Here is a 27,646-nt window from a genome sequence, read left to right as displayed (position 1 = left end):
ATAGCCGGCAGAATTATCAGCTTTATAAGCCCCAGTTATTTTCTTATCGGAGGCTGTTGCAATATTAGGGGCTTTCGGGGTGGACCCAACTTCTGCGTTGTTTGGCTCAGGTCGATGAAATATCTTTGCCCTCTTCTTTGAACGGCCAACTGAGCCTTTTACGCCTACGCCGTAGCTCCGCTCTTTCCGTTTCATACTTCCGCTTTTTCTTCAACCAGTTTTTTTATATTTTAATTTTTTGTCCACCAGTTTTTTTATATACAAGATCTGCGAACAAAAAGCAAAAAAACTTCCGCCGCACACACACGTCAGCAGAAGCTTATTTCGTGTATCACTAGTACGATTTATGTACTTACTTTCGGGTTAGGTATTTTTCTTAATTCTGCGAATATTCTGAAACATTATCACTCGATGTTTACACAAGAAAATGACAGTGACACAGTGAATATTTAGCACAATAAATCGCCGATTTTTTAGCACTGAAAAGTACTGTTTGCGTTTTGAAATTCAGAACGTCTTTAGATCGCCGGATAGTCAACAGCAGTCAACAGGCCTCTGAAGCCCGCCAAACGTCAGTTCGTAAGACATGTGAGCGTGATGAAAACAAAGCAATAGCGCTACTTGCGCCAGATTGCTGAGGCTGTTCACATAGGCGCGGTATTCGGATTCTACGAACAGGTGTTTTTTCCACAAATGGATATAACTCTGACGTAGCGTTAAGGCAAGACAAAATTCGATTATGAAAAAATGGTTTTCGATGATTACGCTGTCATTCCATCGAATTCGTCAACGATGATTTTTAGAGATAGACATGACCCTAAAGTAGCGTTTAAGGCAAAAAAAAAAAATCGATTGTTTTGAAATTTCAAGCTGTACTGGTCCCCTTAAATTCAACAACCTCAATTGATGTGGCAGAAGCCCTGATCAATAATTTTATTTGTAAATTTGGAGCTCCTAAGCATATCCTTACTGATCAAGGTGCTAATCTTACGAGTTCATTGAAAACAGTAGCAAAGAAATTTAAAATCAAACAATGTAAAACAACAGCTTTCCATCCCCAATCAAATGGATCTATAGAAAGATCACACCATGTTCTAGCTGAATATCTAAAGCAATATGTTACGAAAAATAATAATTGGGATAAATGGTTAGATTTGGCAATGTTTTCTTATAATACAAGTGTCCATGAAGGAACGAAATATACACCGTATGAACTTTGGCAAATTAGCAAGATTGCCATCTGAACATGAAATAATTGAGGAATTAAATGATCGAACTTACGAAGAATACCTAGTTGAACTTTTCACCAAAATTAGTAATATTCAAAATCTGGCTAAAGAAAATCTGATACATTCTAAAGAAAAATCTAAATATTATTATGATAATAAATTAAATTCGTTAAACTTGGTGAAAGAAGACCTAGTTTTTCTTCTAAAGGAACCCAAAAAAAGGAAAATCTGCTGATCAATATCCAGGACCGTATGAAATTCAGGAATTATTAGAAAATCAGAATGTCAAAATTAAAGTCGGAAATGAAATTAAGATAGTTCATATGAATAGACTAAAAATGTTGAAGGCATAATTCACTCTTATAACTAACTGTAACTAAATAAAATAGCCTAATAAAAGGAAAGGATTACATATAAATAAATTTTATAACACATATATTCAAATGAAAAAAAAAGTGAACTTAGTTTTATTCAGGTAATGAAAATATGTACAGTCAAAAAAGTAAATTTCGAAAATGTATATTATCCTAGTGAGGATTTAGAAGTGATCCGTTAGGGTACATAATTTGATTCTCTCTACACATAACATATTTGAAGTGTTCAAGACAAACATTACATTTCCACGACTCCAACCGTGCCATTGTAGAATCACACCCGCACACCTTTTCAAAGTTGGTATTCTGTGTTTTTCCACTAGCCGATGAGTCTTGTGTAATGTGTATGGGCCGAGGAAGCGACGATAGCAGCGCCTGCATAATATCTCACCTCCTCTGACAACGACATACTGCTCCTTAAAGCAGTACGCATCGTCGGCAAAATAGCGGTACATCTCCTCCCATCTTTCACTCCCGGTTAGTGGATATTCCACAAGCCATATATTCATTATTGTCAGGATATCTCTGACCATGCCAGTCATAACCAAGGTCTTCGTAACAAATGAAAAATGAAATTGACATTTTTTTTTTAAATAAAAATTCAAATCACAATCAGAATCCAAATTATATAGAATCTAATTACTTACTGGAATCCATTTTCAGTAACTTTAGTAATAATAATATCACTTTACTGGACTAGATGCTTCCACGCTCGTTGGAGAACAATTGTAGAGTAACGAAAATGTAAAGGGGTACCCTCATTTATACTCAAGGGTTACATACCCCCTCCATTGGCACGTGGCCAAAATCAAAGCCCACTAAACTCGGGAAAATCCTATTCAGGTATACCTTTAAGGGACTGCGTCCTCCTCAAATATACCTGAAGTATAAGGTATAGCTAAATAGTTCGTAATAGTATCAGATGGAAATTATAATATTTATTAAATACGTTTGAAAATGCTATTAGATGAAACATTGTATTAGGAAAATTTCTATAATATGGTACTCCCAGTCTTGGATGAACTTATATGAATAGTCTTATATAACAAATCTAACTTACTTGAATATAAATGCATTGTTTTAGAATTAAGATACCGCCTGTACACCCACCCTTCGAAATTTTATTTATACTCAACCCGACAGTAGACGGCTTGATCATAAGGGTTGATAATAACACACAAATGAGGATCGTGGAAACCGGCGCTCCTATTATTGAACCCGAAAGATCACTAATTATCGATCTAATTCAAGACAAAGTATTAATTCCGGGGACTTATTTTATGTTACTCTACTACGAAGTGGAAATCTCAAGTATACATTCCATTTTCGAAACAATTGGAAATGTAGAAAATTCTTTCATTATGATACATTGTGAAAATGATTTCATTTGCACGAAAATTGTCAAAGATTGGAAAGTGTATAAAAGACATCATATATTAGAAAATGAACAAACTCTGATTAAAATTCCAATCAAACCAGACAGTGAACCAAAAAGATAAAATGCAATTGTATTCAATAGTTTCAGATTATTAAATTATGCAAATATCTTCTTTATTAATTAATGAGTGGAGCACTCTGTTCTAGAAAAGGAACAATGAGAAAAGTCATTATTATGATCGCTTTATTGATGCCCACCGTAACTTGGGCACTGGTGGGATATCATTGTGGAGGAACTTCAAGGAACACATCGATTATCGATACGGTCAGTATTGGAAAATGCGATATACCGGATAGGGAACCTGTTTCTGAAAATATTCATGTCCAACTACTCCAACTAGCAGAATTTCACCACATAGATATCATTCAATGTAAAATTGAGATAGACAGAATAGTTTATCATTGTGGGATGGACTCACACAATTCCATGGTGAGAACAGGACGACGCGTTTATATACACGAATTGACAATGACTGACAGTAAATATATAATTAGTACAAAAATCGTCAATAACGCGATAAATAAAGTACCTTATGATTTCAAAAATCAATTGGTCATTGCAATTTAGTGATTGCGCTATCAGTATCATCAAATTTCCTTAAACAAAGTGTAATTTAATCTACCTACTATAATAGTATACCTAAATATGACAGTGACAGTAGGAATAATAACATCCAAAAATATATTGTTACATACGCAAGGCGTCTTTGAGGAAGCTGATTAATGGCCAGGATTTCATTGATATACGCCATAATAAAAGTTTATTTGAGGCGTACAATTTCAAAATGGAATTTATTGATCAAGCTGACGCACATGACGTTATATTCGGTTAGTGAAATTATCAAGCAGTTTTTTGACGATTTCTAAAACGTGTAGCACTCAAAGTTCATTAAAGACCACCAAGCCTGCATAAAAACATACACATATATTTTATGTAGCTTCAAGTTCACAAGCCAACGCCAGGCAGTCTGCCACATCACCCGCAGGGACACCACCCAACATACACAACAAACATCATCATCATCCACTACACGAGCAACTGCACACATGACACACACAGAGCCATTACTCATGCACACAAGCACCTCATGTCATACTGTCTGCACCCACGAACACACGCAAACGAAGAGCACCAGCGAAGAAGCGTCCTAGCGAAGAGAGGATGTCGCAGTTTGTTGCTCTGCAACAAAGACAAAATGAAATTCTGGAATCTAGATTTCAGTAAATATATAATATTTCAAAAGTTACATGGTTTTAAACTCACACATTCTAAATTTGTATAATTTTTTCTGCAGATGATGTCGGAGCCCATGTTGATTTTGGCTCAAAATGAGTCCAAGCGACTCGAGATGACCCGTGAACTGTTGAACCGTCGCAGGGACAGTGAAATAAACGATAGGCATTTTTCAAAATTGAAATTATTAATAAAACCATTTCGATTAATGATAAAAATTTAATGATCATGAAATTTAAATCAAAGAATATAATATGAATGTTGAATACTTAATTTATTTTCGTAGTATATCTGAAACATTCCTCTTTGAGCGTAGAAGCGAGTGTGTAACGCGTATTTCACTTCAACTGAACCCCCTTTTCGGGTCAACTGATTTTAATTTATTCGCGAAGGTTATTAATCGTTGAAAATGATAAATATCGAAACAAAAACATAATTCATTTGAAAAAATATCTGAAGGAATCGACCACGACCCGAAAAGGGGGTTCAGTCGAGCAGTGTTGCCAACTCGGATTGTCGCAATCCGGCTAGGGTGATTGTCAAATTCCGCCAAAAACCGCTAGACTCGTCTGTACGATTTCCCACCAAAAATCACCGAACTAGCTACGTTTTCCGCCAAAAAAAACACCAAACTTCAAAAACCCGTACCCGACAAATCAATCGAAACGCAATTTCAGTCTCGCTTAAAACCTTCTAATTCCCTACACGGTAATTATATACCGTCCTTTAAGCTCGGTCTACAATACATGCAGACGTTCCTGTTTCCGTTCCCGTGGAGAGTGTTGTATACGAAACCCATAGTACCGTCTACAACAAAACGCGCACGCGATTGTAGACGATACTATGGGTTTACTTCAACTTTCCACGGGAACGGGAACGTATGCGTCTATTGTAAACCGAGCTTTACCCTTACGAACCGAGTGAACACTCGAGCGCCGGGTCGACATCGAAACTCGAAAATCGAACTTCGCATTGTCGACTTACGACTAGCTTCGCTTGCATTGATAAAACACCTGTTCATTACGAGAATTCGAGTATTGACTAGAGTATTACCAGCGCTTGCAATTTCATTTGAGTTAAACGTAAATAAAGTATCTCCGTTTTATATGGTGCGAATCCTTTGAAATCGAATTTAAAATGGGGAAAGACCCAAAAGAGAAAAAGTATACGCAAAAATTTCGACAAGCTTGGCTCAATGACAAGTTGTTGAAAGATTGGATCGTTCAGGTACTGGCTTATTTGTTAGCTCGAATAGGCCGGCGATTAGTACTCCCTAAATTTTAATTTTACATCCAAGCTCATATATTAAAACTCAAAATATGAAATGCAATGAAAAACAGGTTCCAGGCGAGGACGCGAAGGTGCACTGCAAGTTTTGCAAATGTGTTTTGGTGGCCAAATACGTGGACTTAGTTAGTCACAGTACCACAAAAAAGCACGTCCAGGCAGCAGAGCCCTTTTCGACGCAACGGCAAGCAAAGCTCTCGTTTCCCGCACAATCACAGAGCACATCAGCAGCCGAAGCCACGATGGCAATGTTTGTTTGTGCACATAGCGCAATCGCTTCATGCGATCATTTGGGTCAGCTGTGCAAAAACAATTTTAACGATAGCGAGGCAGGAAAAAACCTGCAGATGCACAGAACGAAATGTGCTATGTTAATAAAGAATGTTCTAAGTCCTCACTTCAAGAACGAACTGCTGAGCGATATTCAAGACAGAAAATATAGTCTGTTATTAGACGAGTCGAATGATATCTCTGTGAACAAACTATTGGGCATAGGTATAATTTACTACAGCGAAAAATTCGGAACAGTGATCTCCACGTTTTTAACGTTGACAAAGCTCGAAGAGTGTAATGCCCAGAGCATCGTTAATGCTGTAAAAAAAGTAGTCGAGGAAATGGGGTTGTCTTTAAGAAACTTAATGGCTATCGGTACCGACAATGCGTCAGTGATGGTTGGGGTGAACAACGGCGTTTATGTCAAATTAAAAGAGGAAGTACCATCGTTGATATTGATAAAATGTCTCTGTCACTCTCTGCAACTCACTGTGTCACATTCGATGACTGATACGCTCCCACGAAACCTTGAATTTTTAATTCACGAGACGTACAATTGGTTTTCAAAGTCAGCTTTGCGCCAATTAAAGTATACGCAATTGTACCACGCGATAAATTGTGGTGAAGAACCTCTCAAGATACTGCAGGTCTCTAACACTAGGTGGTTATCTATAGAGCCTGCTGTCAATAGAACATTGGACCAGTGGTTGGAGTTAAAAACTCATTTCGATTTCGCGCGACGTAGCGAGAAATGTTATACAGCAGAGATACTGTATAACATGTATTGTGACGAGGGCAACATGCTTTACTTGTATTTTTTAAAGCCTATCTTGTCGGATATACAAGTCGTGAATAAAGCATTCCAGAGCGAGAAAAATGATCATGTAAAATTGTTGAATGATCTTACAATCCTCATTCAAGGAATATCGAAAAAACTCTTACTCCCAACTTGTAGAGTGGACCCTCTGCAGAACGCAATCGATGATTATCTCGATCCGAAGCTTTACTTGGGACATTCGTTTGAAAAAAAAAGTGGAGCAGCTCAGGAAAGATGGAAAGTTGAATAATAATGACGAGCAAGGCATCCGCGAAAGATGCAAAACGTTCTTATTAAGTCTGTTCAAGCAACTTAAGCAACGATTGCCAGAGAACGTAATGGTGTTGAAAAAAATATCACTTCTATCAGTCGATAACGTATTGAAGGCAATGAAAGAACCGATTCAACCATTGCTTGAATACTTGGACGACACCAGAAATATTGACGCAATAGAGTCGCAACTTTCAAAAATTAATTTGTTTAATTGGACAAATAAAAGCGACACTATGGCGTTTTGGGATGAAGTCAACAGGTATAAGGATGCTTCAGGATGTAATCCGTTCAAAGAATTGGTTACTTTTGCTCTATCGATGCTGATATTGCCGTACTCCAACGCACAAGTCGAGCGTATTTTTAGCCAGCTAAATCTCGTAAAAAATAAAACGCGAAATAAAATGTCCATCGAAATGACAAACGCAATTTTGACAGTACGTTTTGGGTTGAAAAAAAACGGTAAATGCTGCCATGACTACGTTCTGCCACCAGAGGTCTTACGAAAAATAGGTACTAACGAATCGTACAAAAAAACTACCGGCATCGGGACGTGCCCTCAAACGCAGACTGACTGTGAACTAATCGATTTTAGTTTCGAATGATAAGGTGGATTATTAGTATCGATCCCGGCACATAAAATTCTCGGATCTGTTCCATAATTAGTTACATGTTAGTACTACTTAAAGGTACTCTCTGAGAATTTTTTCAGATTTTGTAATTTACTCGTTTTTTAAACCCATATATCATGGAAGATTGAAGTCGGAACAAAAAAAATTAATGCACAAGAAAGTTTTGTTTTTCCATGAACCAATGCAAAATATATCATTTTTGATGGCATCAAAAAGGCTTTTTTCTGTGAAAAAAAAGATTTTTTTTTTCTCTAATGCGACACCTTAAATTTCTCTGTCAATTTTACAGGGTATTTGGCAGTATATTCGGAACGAATAAAAAAATTGGTATCGCGGAACTCGGTTTTCTTGCCGGGTAGAAAAAATATTTTACCGAGAAAGGTACATATTAAGGTACACCTGAATTCCTCTTTTCCATGAAGTATTTAGTGCCACATATATTGCGATGTATTTAACGCATATAGATACACATGTATCGCATCAAATAGTTCATGGAAAAGAGGAATTCAGATGTACCTTAATGCCTCTTTCTCCGTAAAATATTTTTTCTACCCGGCAAGAATGCCGAGTTCCACGATGCCAATTTTTTTAAACGTTTCCTATATACTGTCCAATACCCTGTAAAATTTACAGCGAAATTCAAGGTGTTGCATTGAAAGAAAAAAAAATCATTTTTTTTTCGCTGAAAATAGCCTTTCTGGTGCCATCAAAAATATGATATAAATTGCATTAAATAGTTCATGGAAAAACAAAACTTTTTTGTACAATCATTTTTTTGTCCGACTTCAATCTTCCATGATATATGGGTTTGAAAAAATACCATTTCCGAAACGAGTAAATTAAAAAATCTGAAAAATTCTCAGAGAGTATCTTTAAGTAGTACCACTATATAACCAATTATGGAACAGATATCCGAGAGAGAAGATAAAAAAAAAAGTGGCTGAGTTGGAGGAGACTGCCTGCTCATATATATAATTTTTTTATAAAAAAGTATGTGTATTATATACTCAGCTTAACACTAGTAAATTACTCATTATTAAATAAAGAGATAATTTTTCGTTTGTTTGTGTTTTATGATAAGAAATGTTATATCTGATATTAAATTGAAAAACCTAAATGTAAAATACATAAATAATTTTTTGTGCATTCGAGTTTTTATGTGGCTTATTTGGGGTTATATCTGGATGTGGGGTTTGTTCATTTGAGATCATGTTTGACTCCTTCCTTGGGTTTGGGTAGTCTGATTGTAGTTTTCGTTTATTTGGTTTTATATCTGACTGTGCATTTATAGTGTATTTGAATTTGTGATTGTTCTATTTTTTTCATTAACATTTTTTGAGGAAAAAAAATTATTATAAAAATCAGACCATAAAATTTCCGATTAAAAATGAGGTATTGGTAAAAACCACAAAATTTCCCACTAAAACAGCCAAAAATCACTAAATTTACCACTAAAACAGTCAAAAATCGCCAAATTTCCCGCCAACCGCTAAACAGGTAAATATTCCCACCAACAGCCTTTCAAAACCACCAAATTTAGCGGTAAAACCGCTAAGTTGGCAACACTGCAGTCGAGGTGAAATACCACATGAACATCTTACTCAGCGTAGTGGTCGTGAACAATCTGCTCACGTACACGCCGACCTTCGCCACGAAGTGCTGCTGGTGCTTCTACAAGTTCGGGAATAGGCATAGGCACTTCTGCTGGAGGAGCGTCACCTCCTTCTGCTGGAACGTCATCCAACGGCAAAACACCATATTGTGCAATGTTGCACATGCGTTGACTATGTTGCCTGCCGCTTCGTGGTCGTACATGAGGACGCGTTGCTATCGCGTTGTAAAAAATATAACTTGGTTATGCATTGTCCCAAAAATATTGGTTAATTATTGGCACAATTATCTTGCTTAGTTCATAGTGCAGCTTATAACTAATCGTCGTCAAATAAATACATAACCGACCTGCGATAAGCATCTCCAGACCACCTTGAGCACTCCGAAACAGCGTTCGATGAAAAAACGTGCCTTGCAACGAGCTGCAGTGTATGCGAACTCAGCGGTCTCTACTCGTGTGTTGGTGATTGGCGTCATAAGTCATGGCTCTAGGGGATAGCCCGAATCTCCTGTAAAGAGTGAGGTAAGAATAGTTGAGGCATATAGTATTACGGTGTGTAGAAATTCAAAAACATTAAAAAATTCAGGATGTCGCACAATGGCAGGAATTATTCAATGATCATGTCACATCATATAATGAGTATTCACCTAGCAACCATGTTCCACGTTCTCCATCTTCATAGCACATTTCTATAAGCGTCCTCACCGGAGATTGCGTCCAAATCGCAGCGTCATGACTCGAGTGTCATGACTCGAGTCAGGAAACCTGACATTCACGTTCAATATGCGCAGATTTAGATCACACACCTAAAATCGAGCATGATTTCAAAAATTGAACCTTAGTAGTAATAATCAGGACGAACAATGAGTTAATTTTAACTAACCATCTAAACATTCAAGGAATGGTAGCCGTGGTGGTTTACATATGCTTCTTCGTGCTCTTGCGGAGATGGAATTGCAATGTGCGTGCAATCTATAGCACCAACCGCTCCAGTGAACGGTTGAGGCGCTCGAACAAATTTGTGACGAGCTTCCCCTCGCTTCTGCAATGTTGCCTCGAAACTTGATCCATTGCTGCAGCAAGTGATCGTTGATTGCCGCCGATACTGATTTCAAGCAGCGACTAACCGCAGTTTGGCTAATCGCCACCATGAAATCTTGCCCTATAGCACGTTGGTATGAACCAACAGCATAGAAGCGTACCGCGCAAAGGACCTATCAAATACAAGTTTATACAAACAAACTGCACATTCTTTAATCCAAGTGTCTTCAATTCGAAATTGATCAAACATATTTTGTACAAATTGAACTTGGTGAAAAAAAAGTTTAACAAGACATGCTCACTTGGCACTCAACCGACAACCCGTGGGATCGATCCCTTTCGAGATGCGGTCGAAGGTGGTTGACTAGATCGCTAGCCAACTCCCTGGAAAGCCGGAACAGTTTCTGAAATTGAACTTCACGAAGTTCAAACGGGTTCTGTTCGTCCCGCAGTTGTCTCCGATTCACCATCAGCTCAGCTACCGCGTCCTCGACCTCCTCCGCATCTAATACGGCGTTGGCTAGCCACCCCATAGCCATCTTCAATTTATATAATCATTATTGGGTAATACGATAGCTAACGTGTTCAATGACCAACAGAATTCGGAGATACATGAGTAAAGGTGAGTCACCTTGATTGAAACTGGTGTAATCCGTAAAAAATAAATCTCATTCTACATGAATTGATACTCTTGAGAAAATTGAACTACTTGTAAATGTTGAAATTGGTATATTTCTTGAAATTTGCAAGTCAAACTATATGAAGAATAATTATTGAATGAATAAATTAAATTCACAATGAAAATAATGATTTTAAGGGCAATACCGTTGAACTGAATTGTGTCAGGGAGATTATCAGGCCTCCGGATAACGGATTTTGTTCAGATTTAGATGTCCTTTTTTTATAAAAGATACGAGCCCTCATACACAGTTCAATATAATGAGCCTTTGATCTCTTGGCGAGCTCAAAGTTAAAATATTAACATTGGGAACATTCTGCTACCGCTTATATTTTAGGCAAATAAAGCATCTCTCCAAGGACAAAATCCATGTGCCGTAGGCCTGATACTCACTCCTTGTGAGCAAGAAAAAATGTATAATATATTTGTAAATGCGCACACGAACCTCGCCGTCTAGTGTGGATTTCTTTCTCTACGTATAATAAACAGACAGCTGCTGGAACCCCGCTAAAGATGACGAAGAGACGATAGCTATATCGAAAAAGATCTCATACACTAACTACAAGTACGTTATAGAATAATGGATTATACACTAATCTTACGATAAGTACAAAACAAGACAATAGAATTAAGCTGTGGATGAGGAATAACAATTAACACTGGAAATAGGAATTTTCTAAGTAAATCGCACTATCTTAAATTGTTTGAGCGTTGGAAAGCTTTATATACGTGTATCGTAAACAATGGTTGCGTATATAGAGCGATGGTTGTTTTGGTGCCAAATGCTACGTTGGGCTTGGGTATAACAAACTGTCAAGAGCGCCTACTCGCTGTCGCTCACTGTTTCGGCGTTAACTATCTACAGTTTTAGCGCCCGGCGTAGCACGCGCTCGGCGACCGTATTTAAGAGAGCGCCTACTCGCTGTCGCTGAGACGTTTTACACCTTTAACGTCGTCTTGATACTGTTTCGGCGTTAACTGTCTACAGTTTTAGCGCCCGGCGTAGCACGCCCTCGGCGACCGTGTTTAAGCAGTTAACGCCGTCATACGTCAATTTGGATAGTATTTATTTACGTATGTACCTTGATTCCGTCAGACACTTGTGGAAGGTTTTGTCTTGTTAATATGGTAGATTATAACGTGGGAAAGATTTTGCCTTATCAAGATGGTATATTATATATGTAAGTTTGACGCCTTGTTTCAAACTTAGCCGCCTGAATTTTTGTAACATTTTTACCCAGCCACAATCAATAATCAACGTTTATTCAATTAATACTATTATCGAAGAGTTGAATTGTAGACACGTATTATTATAATGCGTTCCAAAAATATCAACGTTCGTTTGTGTAGCACATGAAAAAAAAAAATTATTCCGAAATTAAAAACTCGTTACTTACCTGTCGTTATGAATTATTGCAACTGATTCCGAAACCCGGTAAATTATTTGAAAAATTTCACGATTCACCATAGAATAAAGAAATTCCGATAGATCAGTAACTCACGTATACCGAGATAGCGCCTGACAACGGGGCGTTAACATTAGGCAGAGTCGTTAAGTAGCGCAAAAAGATCCAGAATCGCTATCCAGAAACACATATTGCCATTAAAGCATTTTTCCTCCAAATATTTTACATAACGCCTTTTATTGATTCCGTTAACTAAGCTCACGTACCCACATTTTATTTGAAACGCGAGTCCATTTCATTGGTGTCAGAATCGGGATTACGAGCTTTTCTTTCGTGAATCGATTCACTGCGTGATTATAAAATGAGTACCAGCAGAATAACTCGTTATCGTCGCCGGGAAAGCTGCGGAGACAATCCTCCTCTAAGTGACTCCCCGCGAGCTCCCGAAGCGACTTCTGCGCCGTGTGAGACCCCGGTCACCCAAGCTGATCTGATGAAGATCATTCATCAGCAGCAAGAGGCTGCCGCTCTTCACCAACAGGCTGCTGCCCAACAACAACAAGCTGCTGCTCAACAACTACAAACCGCTGCTCAACAACTACAAACCGCTGCTCAACAACATCAGCAACTTCTCCAAATCCTCCAGGAACAGCAAGAGCAGAAAGCGCAGTCAGACCACAGTTCCACAAGCTGTTGCGAGCCACCGTTTCAACCCTTCAGGAGGCGAGACAGTCAAACGGCCCTGGAGCTCCGACCACTTCTGCCCGACCTACTCCTGTTCCTTCCCCACGTTCTCTTCACCCAGAACCTCCAGAACCTACCCCGGGACCAAGGTCTGTCCATTTTTCTCATAGAGATGCGCAAATATCTCCAATAGCTAGACCAAGAATTCGAGAGGAAGTCACTTTGCCTGTGCCTTCCCCTCGTCTCGTAGCCCCACAAATAAACTTGGACGACTCTTTTCTGAGCGGTCCTGGACAACATTACAAGACTATTCCAAACCCAATTGGAGAAATGTCACATTTCTCGACTTCTAGGCCTTCTGCTCCAATTAAACCATCCACCTTTGACGGTCTAATTTCTTGGACCTATTTTGAAAACCAATTTTTAGCAGCGGCAAATCATAATCTTTGGGACTCTACTGTAATAGCAAATAATTTAACTGTCAGTTCACGAGGTCCCGCAGTTTCAGTTTTGTCAACTCTTTCTCCTTCTAAGAGATTAAACTACGACAAATTGAGCTCAGCTCTCAGGTTAAAATTTGGTGGTGAGCATTTAAACAAGCTCTATTTAACCCAACTACAAAACAGACGACAAAGACGAGACGAAGCCTTGGCTACACTTGGCCAAGATATCGAAAGTTTAGCTCGAACGGCTATCCCAGATGGAGATACCTTGAGAAATTTCATAGCAGTCGAAGCTTTTGTTAAAGCCATAAATGACCCTGGAGTTAAATTAGCTGTCAGCACTTCAGGCGTTTCTACTCTTGGAGAAGCTATAATTAAAGCTCTTGAAATAGAAGCTTTAGGAAAACAATACCTAGGTGTAGCCAAAGTCAGACAAGTTGAAGTCATCGAAAATACCTTGACCGAACAGACACAAGAAAGCTCAGGAAAGACTAGACAAGGTAGTCAAAAGAGTAACCAAAATTTTAGAACTTATAATAAAAATAGTCGTGGCTCTTCTCAGCAACAAGGCGGAAAATCCGAATACGCTAAAGAAAGTGTAGATAATAGGTCCGCTCTAACTTGCTTATTTTGTAAACGAAAAGGCCATGATGCCAATCATTGTTTCGTGCTAAAACGCAAAGCAGAGGCTCCGATTTTGGAAGAGGTTATCGTGCAGATTAACCTCTCCGGATGTATCGACTCTCTGCACAAGGTTTTTGTGGCAGATATCGAGGATGAAGGTATTTTGGGTTTAGATTTCCTCACAGCACAGGATTGCGTGATTTCCACCAAGAGGAATTCTCTGACGTCGAACAGCCGCGAAATCCCTCTCTGTTCGAAGAGAAGAAGAGTGTGCTGGACTCCTCCAAGAGTACGAGAAGTGGAGCTCTCCGAAGACAATCATCGAGATCTGCTCCCTTCGCATCTAGAAAATCTTTTTGAAAGTTCGTCGGCCACGCTGGATTTGCAACAAAAGGAATCCTTTAAATCTGTTTTATTTAAGTACGCAGATTCTTTCGCAGTTAACAGCGGAGACAAAGGGAGATGTACGTCGGTAAAACACAAGATTGACGTCGGAAGCAATCCTCCAATTAAACAAGCTCCCCGGAGGCTCACCCTCAACGGCAGGGAGGAGGAGGAGGAGGTGAAGAAACTCCGAGCCTTCTTCCAGCCCCTGGGCTTCTCCGATCGTCCTGGTCAACAAAAAGGACGGCTCCAAGCGATTTTGCATAGACTACAGGAACCTGAACGACATAACCAAGAAGGACTCCTATCCTCTCCCCAGAATCGACGAAACGCTCGATCTGATTGCTGGCACAACCTGGTTCAGTACCATTGATCTTTAGAGCGGTTACTGGCAGGTTGAGATGGATCCCCTGGACAAGGAAAAGACAGCCTTTCTCACGGGACTAGGAGGATTATGGCAATTCAAGATAATGCCTTTTGGCTTGAGTAACGCCCCGACTACCTTTGAACGGATGATGGACTGTTCTCCAAGGACTCACATGGAAAATTTGCCTCGTTTATTTGGACGACATAATTGTCTTCGGGAAGGACTTTGAAGAAGTGGACCACCTCGAACAAGTCTTCTCCAGGTTAAAACAGGCAGGCCTGAAGAAGAGTCCAAAGAAATGCCATCTGTTCCAGAAAGAAGTCAGCTTCCTCGGCCACATAGTCTCCTTTGAAGGAGTGAAGACCGATCCCTCCAAGATCGAAAAGGTCTCTGCTTGGCCGACACCAACGAACAAGGAGCAAGTTCAGAGCTTTTTGGGCTTCTGCACTTATTACAGAAGATTCGTAAAAGGTTTCGCCACGATTGCCAAGCCCCTGCATCGTCTCACAGGAATCAAGATTCCATTCGACTGGACTCCGGAATGCGAAGAGGCCTTCAAGAAATTAAAAGAAAACCTTACTTTTTCCCCGATTTTAGCCTATCCAGAGGTCGACTTCCTTTTATTTGAGATACAGACGCCTCTTTGTCAGGAATAGGTGGAGTCTTGTCACAGATTCAGCAAGGTCAAGAGAGAGTGATTAGCTATTACAGCAGAGTCCTTAGTAAAACCGAGAGAAACTATTGTGTTACTCGTAGAGATATCTTAGCTGTTGTTAAAACCGTAGGCCACTTTCATCATTACTTGTACGGGAGGAAATTCTTGATTAGAACAGACCATGCTTCTTTGAGGTGGTTACTTTCGTTTAAATCCCCCGAAGGTCAGGTAGCTAGGTGGATTGAGAGGCTCGGACAGTACGATTTCGAAATTCGTCATCGAGCAGGTTTACAACATGGAAACGCTGACGCTCTTTCTCGAAGGCCCTGCGAAGAAACAACAGATTGTAGGTAATGTACTCGCCTCGAAAAATGCAGAGATCCTCCTCCCACAATACGGAAGATTTCTCTTGGAGAAAACCTCGAAGATTGGAAAATATCTCAACAAGAAGATTCTACTCTGTCTCAAGTTAAATCTTGGAAAGAAGCGGAAACTCGCCCAGACTGGCAAGAAATATCCTCAGCTGAGTCTGACGTCAAAATTTACTGGGCTCAATGGGACTCTATCCTTTTAATAGACGGAATATTATACCGCAAATGGGAATCAGCCGACTTGAAAGAGATCAAGTGGCAGCTTTTGGTTCCCAGAAATCGAGTTCCAGAGATTCTTGCTTTTTACCATGATTCTCCTGCAGATGGACACTTTGCCTTGAATAATACTTTAGGCAAGATACGCGATCGTTATTTTTGGCCACGTTGTCGTGCTGACGTAGAAGACTGGTGTCGGAGATGTCAAGTCTGCACGTCGAAGAAAGGACCTCGAGATAAAGGACAAAGCTCTCTCAAAGTTTACAACGTGGGAGCTCCTTTCGAGAGGGTAGCAATAGATATCCTCGGTCCTCTTCCTATAACCTACAGTGGGAATAAATACGCTTCAGTCATCGCTGATTATTTCACCAAGCGGCCCGAAGTAATTCCACTCGCCAGTCAGGAAACCTCTACCGTAGCTCAGGCGTTCGTTAAAGAGTTTATCTGTAGACACGGAGTACCTCTAGAAGTACATACTGACCCAGGCCGAAATTTGGATCAAGCTTAATGAAGGAGGTTACTCAGATTTTAGGGGTTAGAAAAACCCGGACGACTCCCCTCCATCCTCAATCTGACGGCATGATAGAGCGTTTGAATCGGACTTTACTCCAATATTTGTCGTCTTTCGTGGAACAGAATCAGAGAGATTGGGACACCTGGATCCCCTTTTTTCTCTTATCCTATAGATCTTCAATCCACGAGACAACGAAACAGACGCCAGCTTCCATGCCCACAGGGAGAAATCTTCGACTCCCGTCAGATTTAGAGAAGGCCCTGTTCCCGTGGAAACACAACCCCAGACAGATTATGCCTCTGATTTACAACGGCGCCTAGAAGAAATGCATAATTTTGCAAGGGAAAGAATTTCTATGGCTTCGGATAAATTAAAAGCTCGCTACGACATACGAGGTAGAGATTTAAAATTCAATCCCGGAGATTCTGTCTGGCTTTTCCAACCTAGAAGACAGAAAGGACGATGTCCGAAACTCCAACGAAACTGGGAAGGCCCTTACCAAGTGGTTAATCGGATAAACGATGTTGTTTATAGAATCCGAAGAGGCCTTCACACAAAAGCAAAGGTCGTTCACCTAGACCGGCTAGCTCCTTTCAAAGGTGGACATCAGTCTGAATCGAGCTCACCGAGGGCTGGAACATCTGATGAGGTTAAACATTAAGGGAATTTCTTCTGTCGACCGAGACGAATTTAACCTCTCTACCTGTCAAGTAATGGAAAGATCGATTTTGAACGACATTGTTTTATTGAAGCTCGTTGCAAATTAGGACAATTTTCGAGACTTTGAGTCTCATTCATTGAACGAACGAACTCTGTTCTTCTCGTTCAAGCGTTTAAACTCAGAGTAGATCTCGTTGTTTATTTGTGAGTTTCCTCAGAAATCTCTTTTACTTAGATCTGTTCCCATACATGAGAAGAAGAAATTGGGATTACTGTAGAGTTGCTCAGAATTATTCTGGAAGTTCTTGAAGGATAGTTGGTTTGAAATACGCCTTATTTGTCAGAATTCTTTAAATTTTATTAGATAAACAAAACTTTATTAAAGTACAATAAATTTAAGTCAGATTCCGTTAAGATGAAAAGAAATTTCGGTAATCTTTAATAATTCGCTTTTGACTCTACCACAACTCCAGCATGTCGAAGTTTCCTTTGTGGTACCAATCAGCAAGCTCCCTCCGCACTTTCTACCATTTGGTCCCGGTTCCCCCGTGGTAACGTGTAACTACACTTTTGAAGTTGAAGATTCAGAAGTCGGACTGCCAGTTTTTGAAAAGAAACCGCAAAGAATATAGCAAAAAAGAATTGAAATTAGAAGAAGATCATGAATAGATCTTAGAGAAAACAAAACTTACTTTAGGAGGTGACACCGATAGCATGAAAAGCCTGGTTGTCCTTTAATGTGCGTTCCGTTGAGGAAGCCACATCTCAGTTTTGCCCACTCTTTTCCAAATTTCAGCTGGACTTCCTCGGGGCTTAGTTCGGGGAAATTAAAACCGAACCTCCTCGCCAGGACTCCGGCGTTGCGAGAGGCATGGATATTAGACCTCATATTTCTTCGACAACTTTTTTCACAATGGCTGTTTGAATCCAGAAATTTGTTATTTCAAATTTTTTTGTTTTTCATGATTGGTTTTGTTTCCTTCTAGAAAATTTTTCTTCCGGAATCGAGTTTTGTGTCGGACCGGCTCTGATTTCTTCATAGTCTGAATGGAGCCACGATTATTATTTTCATGGTCGACGAGCGATTCTTTGATTTTCGCATTTTGCTAACCCATGTGTCAGTTTTTGTCAGCACTTTTTCAGGTTGCTTTGTAACACAACCCGAATTTCCTCTACCCTCTCCTGGAACCTGAAGATGACTGAAGGCCCCGATTTTAAAGAAGCACTCAACGTTAATCCAGATGAGATCGTTTATTTTCTTTCTTTCAAATGCAAATAAAATCTATACGATCCGTGCTTTTCCCAAATTCGCTTAGCGAATTCGGATTGGTCTGCCTTTACTCACGTCTGTCCTCCCAATCCAGGGTGCGCAGTTTCCGAAAGAATTCGGGACCGGCTCGCCTTCCTTCCTCTCCCTCGTTCACGAAGGTTGAGAAGGAGGCCCCAAAAACCTCCTAAGGCTACCGTCGAATCAGGCTCCTATCGGAACCTCTCCTGTCCCCGTGGTCCTCTTCCCGGATCATTTTGGCTCGTTTGGTTTTTTCTGATTTTCGGAATTTGGGAACTGGCCGCTCCTTCGGATTTTACACGAAGCTGTACACTACACACTTTTACACTAACCTTTGTGAAAACACGGCACATAAAATCTTGAATTCCGCTTAATGCTCGACTATCTGCTCAAGGTTTTCTGTGGTTTACCTTGAGACTGTGGGCAAATGCCAGATAGCAGAAAGGGAGTCTTTGAATTTTTAGAGCCACAGCTCCAACTCACCTTTGAGCACCGTATGCTAGATCAGTATCACTATTGTTTTAATTTGTACGAGTCGGGACGACTCTTTTTCTCAGGGGGGAGTAGTGTTACAAAGGGTGAAATCACCCGTTTTACCCCCGTTTCTAATGATCAAGTAGTCGGCATGTGACGCAAGAAAACTACGTCTTCTTATGTCATCAAATGAATAGGGTTGATGCGTCAACCGCTATTATTGTAAAAACAGTCCTGTTTCAGACTTCAAACCAGAAACACATATTGCCATTAAAGCATTTTTCCTCCAAATATTTTACATAACGCTTTTTATTGATTCCGTTAACTAAGCTCACGTACCCACATTTTATTTGAAACGCGAGTCCGTTTCAATATATTACGCCAGCATGTTTCACGCGTTTTTTCATAGGTGTTTTCCATTCCCGGAGTACCCGTTTCCATGACCGTAGAGTGAAACTGCGAATGCACATGCACGGAATACTAAACGACCGCTTTTGACTCCTAGGTGTCAAAAGTAGTCATTTTTGTACAGCTTTTATGTGTTGACGCGACAAACACAGCGAACTGATCTGACATTTCACGACCCTAGTCTCAATTCCGTGCTTCGTGAAAAAACGCGTACCATACTCTTGTTATATGAAGTATCGTGTGCAACGTGGGGGCAATGGTCTTGTCACTTCGCGTATTTGCAATATTCGTCTTCGGCTCGTACTCGTGTTCACCTACGACTCATATTGCAAACTTACGCTTGGCCCAAAAAGACCGTGTTTGCCTCCTTGTTATACAATATACTATTGTTGAATGTGATGTGTGATCTATAATTGAAGGCACATGCAACTATAGCAACATTATGTTTATTCCAATTTTGTATCTTACTCACTTTTAATTACCCATCAGTTATTGATTTCGTATCATATCTTTTGTATCACTTTTGGTGTTAATATTCTTCACTGCGGTGTGTTGTTAAGGGGGTGCCCTGGTCGATTTCGACGTTGACGTATATATCTCCAAATATAGAAGTCCACGTATCTCAAAAACGAAAAAGGGCTTACAGCGTCATTCTTTATGCAATTCTGAACAAAAACACTACAACACATCTCCATTTGATGCATAAATAAAAAAATGGCACAAAAACTACGAATTTATTGTTGCGATTTCGTAGTTTTCATGCCATTTCTCTGTTTCTGCATCAACTATAAATGTGTTGGAGTCTTTTTGTTCAGAATTGCGTATAGAATGGCGTTGTCAGGCCCATTTTTGTTTTTGAGCTACATGGACTTCAATATTTGGCGATACATGCGTCAACGTCGAAATCGAACCGGGCACCTCCTTTAGACGAGATTTCTCAATTATTGTTATATACTAATGAATTTCCTAACTGATATATCCTGAACAGAAAGCTTCGACGCACTACAAAAAACGATGACGCACATTATAGAACACGGTACATCCGAGGAGGATGGCACAGTTTACACCATCAGTAAGAAATCCACAGGGCGCTATTATGAAAGAGAGTCGCAGAGCGATGATGAAGATGGCGAGGCCAATGATGAAGCTGTCGTACATGAAAATGTTTCCAAGAAGCATAAACATACAAGGAAATCCAAGAAAAGCAAAAAGAAGAAGGTAAAGCGTCAACGTGAGACGTCTTCAGATACTGCAGACGATACTTCATCAGTTGATGAAAATTGTCTACCAATACACCATTCCCCTCCGAATCCACGACAGAATATCAACATATCAAATGCATCACCTGTTATCGTTTCTGTAAATAAAACAGTTCGCCCTTCAGCGCACAGTTTGACAAGGTCGATAACTCAATACGACCTATCAAGGTCACAAACTTTGCAAAACAAACCTCGAATTCGGTAGCTGAAGCTGCAACAGTTGTTGCATCCCAAAATCCACTGAGGCCCATCGACGATAGAGCTGTAAAGTATTTGGAAGACATAAAATCTTGTGTAGACCAAAATCAACTTATGCTAAAGAAAATAATATCGAGGCAGCAAGCAGCTAACGTCGACACTGTACAGCAGCCAGAGATTTTTCCGACGCTCCCAATTGAAACAATGGAAGAATTTGCGAACCTCGAAGAACTTCTCGAAAGTCGAATGAGCATCGAATATACCTGGTGAGTAGTGCTAATATTTACAGAATCGACGGTTATGAAAATTTAGTATGAATGGGGATATAAATTCAAATATTCAGTCTGAGTGAGCACATTATTCCAGAATCTGAAGTACATCTTACTACGTGTCTCAGCCAGGGTGTCTAGCAACCGGGAATTCCTGGAAAATCGGGAATTCTACGGGAATTTCAAAGCCCCCTTGAAAATACGGGAATTATACGGGAATTTTTACTGGCAACCGGGAATTCGCGCTGAAATTGCCGTTTCTACATTCATCCGTTGAAAACGAATTTTTTTAAATAAATATTTCTTCAGAATATCATTGCAATCTGAGCAACAGTAAATGTACGTAGCTGGCCTAGGTCATCATGAAAGCTGCGAGATTTGCTCGAAAACATTTTTGATGGGAAAGGAACATGATTTTGTTGATTTTATACATTGTATGCCAGACGATCGCCTGAGACTCGGCTGCGAGTAAAAACATGCATAAACTCGCTCAATGCACAGCGCGTAGCGACAGACGCACATTTGGAATCAGTATTATACGTACCACGGTCGTATACACGTTCAGAGCTACACATTAAGAGTATTGCGAAGCTGTGTTGTGAGTTTTAAAGAGTGCTGCCAATTTCAGGTAAGTGATAATCAACTGCAATAATGTTATATTTCAAGTTGTTGATCAGAACGTCGTAAGCTTCGTTGATGAGAGACCAGCACGAATTTGGCATCATATATCGGATACATATTTTCAAAGTTTTACGTTTGATTTGATAATTAATAACCAAAGTCACATGATATCGCTGTTATTACACTTATCACTCAGATACATCAGAGACATCATGGTAGACATATGTCTACCAGAATTAGTATAGGCATGTGCATGCAATTGAGTATATATATAAAACACTTTTACTTCATAATATCGTCACTTTCTTGAAAAAAAAATCCACCCTTATTCTTAAACACGAAAAATTCTCGGATTTGGTAATTGAAAACTTAGTCACAGTAATACCTTGTTTTACGTTGTACGCGTGTACGATAAATTTCATGTTAGCATTCGGTATAATATGTGCGGAAATTCGGACGCGTCCGAAGTTCAATTAAGTATAATTGAAAAACTATTTATTGTATAAAAAAAAGTTGCATATGAAAAATTTTCAGATTTGAGTGAACTTCAACGTCAAAATATGCAAAAAGTTATCGATGCCGCTAACAGTCCGTAATAACTCTAAGAATATTAATTTTTGAGAATTCTCAAAATCGGATTAATTTTTTGCGACCAAAACTTCAGAGGCTGTTCCTCTCTTACTGTTCAAAAACTTGTGTGAATTTCATCATGGGCCGGGATCTTGTTTCGAAGTTATGAATTTTTTTCCGAATTTGAAAAAAATACATTTCCTTATTTTCCGTTTTCCATCAGGGGCCTGAATTTGGTTTTGAAGCTACGCATGTGTTCCGAATTTCCGGGGAAAAAAATTTCCAAAAACAAATTTCAATTTTTTGAAAAAGATTTGGAAAAAATTCATAGCTTCAAAACCGAATCCCGGCTGATGATGAGAAAGAGAGAAAAAACTTAAACCGAATTTTTTTTTTTTTTTTAAATTAGAAAAAAAATTCATAGCTTCGAAAACAGGTTCCGGCCCATAATGAAGTTAACACAAGTTTTTGAACAGTGAGAGAGGAACATTCTCTGAAATTTTGGTCAAAAAAAATTATGCTACTTTTGAGAAATCTCAACAACTGATATTCTTTGAGTTTTTACGGACTGTCCGCGGCCTCGATAACTTTTTGCATATTCTGACGTTGAATTTTACTCAAAACTGAAACTTTTTGATATGCAACTTTTTATACAATTAATAGTTCTCGAATTTTACCTAATTGAACTTCTGACGTTCCCGATTTCCGCACATATTATACCGAATGCTTACGTCTAAGCGTCGACGTACATTCAGAAAGTCATGAGTTTTTTATGTTACCTGAAAATTCATGGTTGTCATCGAAAAAATGCTGATATATCAATTCCGAAGGTGAAGAAAAGTTAGCTTAACCGCGCCGTACAACCAATATTTTCGTACCGTTCAAATATATCGATGCTGTAGGTTCAAAGTTTCTCCTGATGGGTCGTTTTTCTGTTTTATTTGCATATTGCAGTTATGCCAAAAAGAGGGATAACGAAGTTTCAGCAATCATGGAATACTGAATTTCCGTGGGTGAAGCCGGTAGAAAAGGATCCATATCAGACACGTTGTGAACTGTGCGGAAGAAATTTTGCCGTAGACAGCATGGGGAGACAAGCAGTCGTAAGCCATTCTATGTCCAAAAAACACAAGGAAATTTTTCTTGCTACAACGTCCAACGCAACACCTCTCCCAGTATTTTTTAAACAAAATCTCCCACACCCTGAACCTAAAGTCTCCAGCGCATCTGCGTCTACTATCAAATCGGCGGAGTCTACTGATCAGCCAGAAAGTTACGCCTCATCTACAGGACAATCGGTTTGCACTGCAGCATCCTGCACACAAAAGCGATCATATACTGTCTTTCCTACACTGCAGGAGCGAGTTATGAACAACTATCTGATTAAAGAAGCAACAACAAAGAGAGAAGCTATCTGGTGTATGGGGACAGTAATGAATCACGACTCGCTACGTAATTCACAAGAAAAAGTGGCATTGTTCAAATATATGTTCAATGAGGTGGATGAAGTACAGCAACTAGAACTGAGTAGAGCGAAAATTTCATATGTAATTGTGCACGTTCTCGGTCCTTTCTTCAGAATTCAGCTGGATGATATTGCTAAATCTTGTGATTACTACGTGTTCGGGTTTGATGAGAGTCTTAATAAGGTTGCGCAAAAGCAACAAATGGATGTTATTTTGAGATTTTGGGACAAAACGAGGAACGAAGTAAGCACAAGATATCTGACGTCTGTGTTTTTGGAACATACGACATCTGAGGATTTGTTGAAGGCATTTAAGGAAGTAATATAAAGTTTCAACTTTAAGAAGATTTTACAGTTGTCGATGGATGGCCCAAACGTCAACTTTGAATTTCTGCGACTTTTCAAAGAAGACATCAAAAATGAGGAAGATGATCCAGAGCTACTTGATATCGGTTCCTGTGGAATACACACAACACGTTGTGCGTTTAAGGCTGGCATGCGAGGTACGGGTTGGGAGATTATTGAATTCTTGAGAGCCATTTACAACCTTTTCAAAAATGTCCCTTCTCGACGAGGTGATTACATTCGAATCACTAATACCACTGAATTCCCGCTGAAATTCTGTGCGATAAGGTGGTTAGAGAATGCTAAAGCCGCCACCCGTGCACAGTCAATCTTGCCTCACATGAAGGTATATGTGGAAAAGATTAGGGCCGAAAAACGTGCGCCGAAATGCAAGAGTTTTGAAGTCATTGAAAGACTTGCGCAGGATAAGCTTTTACCAGCAAAACTCGCTTTCTTTCGGTCAATCGCCGAAAATGTTGAACCATTTCTTCGGGAATATCAGACCGATTCTCCAATGGCACCGTTCTTGTCTGATTCCCTAACTCTTATGCTGAGAAATATTATTGAGAGATTGGTAAAAAGCGAAATATTAAATACCATTCCGCTCGTAAAAATTGACTTGACGAAGAAGGAAAATTTGCAACGAGCCCAAGATTTTGACCTAGGGTATGCTACTCGGGATGCTCTTCGACAATGTAAAAACATCAAAGATATCGACGTGCTTCGGTTTCGGAAAGATTGTATGACCTGTCTACGACTTTTCGCCGAGAAGATCGTAGAGAGGTCACCGTTAAAGTACCCTTTCACCATGGCGCTATCATGTTTGAATCCTACAACAATTGCATCTTCCACTGGTGCCATGAAACCTTTCAAATCTGCTTTGGAAATCCTTGTGCAACGTAATCGTCTCTCTGGAAATACTGCAGATAAAGTTGAAAGAGAGTTTAAAGTATTTTGTGAGCGAGACAGCGTAAAAGACGCAATGAAGAATTATATTCGAACTGACGAAAGACTCGATCATTTCTGGGTTAAAATACTGGGAGATAATAAGGAGAACGAGAACTTGAGGCAATTCATTAAAATGTTGCTCATTATTTCCCATGGAAATGCCAGCCTAGAAAGAGGATTCTCAGTCAATAAGGAGTGTTTAGTAGAGAATCTTCGTGAGCAATCCCTTATAGCACAGCGACACGTTTATGATGCTGTCTCCACGGCTGGTGGCATTCGCAAAGTTTCAACAACTACACCACTAATCCATGCTGTAAAAAATGCTCACGCTAGATACAAGGAAGCCTTGTTACAAAGGGCGACAGAGGATAAAATCCAGAAAAATAAAAATGAATCAAAGAAGAGGGCCATTCAGGAAAGAAAAGAACTTTCAGCAAAAAAAATAAAAATCTTGGAGGAAATAGACGATAAAAGAACTGAACTCAAACAAATTGAGAATCAAGTGAAGTCTCTTCACTAAAGTTACTCTCTTAATTGAGAAGGTATTTATGGTTCCTATATTAAAGCTGTGAAATGTTACACTGTGCAATAAATAGTCGATAAGCATGGTTTAGGCATTCTAAACGGATACGGAGTGAATTGGGGACAGATCTTTGTAAATTTAATAACTTCGCTCAGAATAGTTATTTGATCGCTTTATGGCGACAGATTTTTATCATACAATCTTGAACAGATGCAGATTATTGGCATAGTTTTTTCGTTGATGGACGCTTGACCCTCACAGGTTTCAACATTTTGTTGGAATGTCCCCGACTTACGCCGTTTTACCATGTGTTTTTTATTTTTCAAAGTACGTTACCTCTTCGTGTATAAGTATAATATGTTCATGTTTTTTCATAAAATTTCATAATATATTATTGATGAGAAATAAGTATGTACGTGGATGTTTTTTGCTGATGAAAAATGAAAACAAAAATCTATTCACTTACACAATTTGTTTGAATTGAACTGAATATTATATTCAAAATAAAAAAATGTTTTACTACATACAACACCTGTCAGCTGTGATTACAGAGTTATAGTGGAGATATATAATTAGATATATAAAATATATATAGATATATAAAGTTGATTAAATAAATAATAGAGTTTGTGTGTAAAAGATAAGTCTTTCATTTGATACCCCGGTCCCTGGAATCCCGATACTCCAACAACACCATTGTGACGGTTCTTTATATTATGATTTTCTAAACTTTACTTTTAGTTTTGACTTTTCCGTACTTCGGCTTTCTACGTTTCGAAATTCTATGAAATAAATTTTCGCGTATTTCGAAATTTAATATTGTAACCTATTCATTTTCTGGTTTTTCTACATTTTTGACTTCACACGAATTCATCAGTTTTACACATCGAATATGACGGTGTTTATTGTTGGTTATATCATGATAACGCAGAAACGCTGTAAAAATCATTTAATACGAATATACGGGAGTTTTGAAAAAAATAACCGGGAATATACGGGAATTATGCGGGAATTTTTAAGTCTGATATGGCTAGACACCCTGTCAGCGTGTAAAATGCCATGTCATAATATCGTGATACTTCTTGATTGAGATGGGTAACTATTTAGTTTCTTTGTAGACACAAAAACTATCCTCTATTGGAGGCACAAGTGGCCGTCAATGTGTATTAGCTGTTCTGAAGTCTTTACTTACGAACAAATTAGCCATGCGGTTTAATTGGGCCGGTAGGGATAAAATAGCTTTCCAAAAGACACTGGTGATGCAAGTGATTTACGGTAATTCAAAAATATTTTTTTTTTTCTTAAAACTTTCGGTTTTAAATATACGGTACTGTCAAAGAAAAATAGAACAAAAACTTTCATTCCTGTACAAACCAAGTGTACGTACTGTGTAAATGACACACTAATAATTCATATTTATTTATACATGTTGACATTCATTGCAGTTCAAGTTTTCATGTTACGTTCTGGTGACTTTGTTTTTTTTTTATATGCTGTTAAAACTACTTTCTATGGTAAAGAATTCGTAAGTGATGTGAAGGAAGCAAATATAGCCGCTGCAGTGAAAGACTGGTTGAAACTCGCTCGATCCCGAGACTCCTACGTGCCTAGAAGACGCCATCAATAGCATCTGTCTTCTCTTTCAAAATAATGTACCAATGCTTTTCATTAACTCACTTCGCCTAGATTGGAACCTTTTCCAGGGCCCAAGATAAAAGCTAACAATTTTTGTCCTTCAGATTCATTCTTTGTCCACTCGTATCCAATCAAAGTTTTTGTTTGTCTAGATTTATTACAGTTTACTGTATGTTGTGTTTTTATACTCAAGTCCAGAGTAGGTAAAAGAACGATTTTTCTGATTGTTGTATGATTATTGTATGATTATTTTATATCGTGTTCCATTTGCTATCAAACTACTGGTTTTGGATACGAGTTTTTGTTCTTTTATATTGAATTAAGTTTACTATTTGCTGTAATACTCTTGTGAGTATATCTATATACTGTAAGTATACGTATTTGTTGAAGACTGTGTGTATATGACATTCTAGTCAACTTTCACGGATTAGCAT

At 39.0% G+C, this 27,646-nt stretch overlaps 2 pseudogenes; one reads left to right on the top strand and one right to left on the bottom strand.

Moving 5' to 3' along the window:
- Nucleotides 1–86: 86 nt before the first annotated feature.
- On the top strand, nucleotides 87–27,646 carry LOC124404040 (annotated as a pseudogene).
- On the bottom strand, nucleotides 8,142–10,745 carry LOC124409683 (annotated as a pseudogene).

This window comes from Diprion similis, chromosome 1, assembly GCF_021155765.1.
Source record: "Diprion similis isolate iyDipSimi1 chromosome 1, iyDipSimi1.1, whole genome shotgun sequence".
Classification (NCBI taxonomy): Eukaryota; Metazoa; Arthropoda; class Insecta; order Hymenoptera; family Diprionidae; genus Diprion; species Diprion similis.
The sequence above is the reverse complement of the archived record's forward strand: the minus strand, read 5'-3'. Positions and strand labels throughout refer to the sequence as shown.